Source organism: Poecilia reticulata, chromosome 19 (genome assembly GCF_904066995.2).
Source record: "Poecilia reticulata chromosome 19, P_reticulata-male-v2, whole genome shotgun sequence".
NCBI lineage: Eukaryota > Metazoa > Chordata > Actinopteri > Cyprinodontiformes > Poeciliidae > Poecilia > Poecilia reticulata.
In genome coordinates this window covers 252,665-254,353 of record NC_088848.1, presented here as the reverse complement: position 1 = coordinate 254,353, position 1,689 = coordinate 252,665, and the positions used below count along the sequence as shown (strand labels likewise).

The 1,689-nt window shown below is 41.9% G+C and overlaps 1 long non-coding RNA gene across 1 annotated transcript; it reads right to left on the bottom strand.

The window, feature by feature from the left end:
* Positions 1-305: 305 nt before the first annotated feature.
* On the bottom strand, positions 306-1,234 carry LOC145549138 (uncharacterized). The gene is made up of 2 exons (XR_014085107.1): positions 753-1,234; positions 306-624 (listed from the first exon to the last, which is right to left on the bottom strand). It is a non-coding gene; the product is annotated as an uncharacterized LOC145549138 (long non-coding RNA).
* Between the last annotated feature and the right edge of the window lie 455 nt (positions 1,235-1,689).

Genomic DNA, 1,689 nt, shown 5'->3' with positions numbered 1-1,689 from the left:
TTTAACTTTACGCACAGAGAACATCGTGGAGCTCATTATTAATCATTATTAATCATTATTAATCATTATTAATCATTATTAATCATTATTAGAACAATATCTGTCAGAGAATCACCTCTGATCTGGACGCTTTAACGGACCAGAGGCTCTGGAGCGTCCAGCAGCTGATCCGCTTCTGGAGGAAGTGATGCGTGTAACCTGTGTTACATTCTAGGATTTGAAATAATCCAAATTATTTCTTAAAAAACTAACTAGGTTCGTCTGCTGGAGGTGGCGGCAAATTGTAAAACACAGAGACAAGTAGATGGTGAAAAAAATCAGCGAAGTGTATTTATATTTACAATATATACAAAGTGTTTCACAACTGTGAAGTCCGGTTCCTTAAAACAAGGAAGTCTCTTTCGGTGATGAAAGAGAAAACAAAATAGTCCTTTAGTTCCCGCTGTGGATGGTTGGTTGAATTTCCAACCAGTTTGGAGACGGTTCCTCAGAGATTGGGTGGATTTCTGGTTCCGCTATGGTTAGCTCGCCAGTCCGGTCAGTGTACATAAACCAGACAGTTCTTAATGTGTCCCAGATCCTCCAGTTTACTCCGAGCGGGGTGGGATCTGGAACACACCTGGCCTGCGCAAACAGGCCAGACAATCAATATACATGTACATGCATTTCTTAATCCAATGTGTTTTTACGTAAGTGCGTAATCACGGGCTGGGAGGCTAGCGCTAGCATTCTAGCTCCCGAGCAACACTTACCAGTTCCTCATCGACAGACAGACAGAGATCGTTTCAACGTACAGATGAGTGACCATGTCTGTAATTTAACAGAGGTATACGATTGATGTATGATCGACATTCAAAAGCAAAACCGCTTTGGGAACAGAAACCCAAGCCTACCTGCACGTCAGAGTCCGACAGCGTCTCCTACCTAAGGTGCGATTCAGCACCAATATAAGCCGTAGCTGTCAATTTAGGATGCTGACGTGCAGCTGTCACATGACATTCAAACATCGCGAGACCAATAATGATCTCGCCTGCTTGGTATTGAATAAATTAAGGAACGGGGGCTTTTAATTAAATCTTTAAATAAAAATAAATAAAATTAGATCTAATCAAAATAGAAAAATAAAAAAAACCAAATCCAACAGAAAAATGATCCTGGTTACATCCTCCCCTCTTTAATTCCTGCACGTCCCGTTGCATGGTTACTTAATTTTTCTGAATATTTACATTAGAAACATGACTGAGAGCCTCTGTGTACACATTTGCCAAACTATGCAATACAGTCTGAACTACCGAAATGAGTGGCTTACCCAACACAGGATATGTTAGACGACTAGGAGGTTGACGCTGTCGATCTGATCGCCTGGGCCATATTTCAGCCTCAACTGAGTTATAGGGTGAGCTGACATTTGCAGGACCTGTGGATGACTCAGATTGAACGACCAGATGATCCTCAGCATCAGGTTCTGGAACTTCAGGTAAGTGTTCGTCAGGTACTTCTCCCTCCATGTGTACTTTCACAGGCTCAGCTACATGTGGTTCAGAAAGTTCCTCTGTCTCAATCTGTTCCATAGGTAGCTTGTCTTCATAGTGAGACAGTAATGAATCAGTTGTTAAACAGGATTCTTCATTTTCAGATGGACTAGCAGTCTCAAGGTCTGTGCTCTGAATTAGAGGCACAGAATGCTCT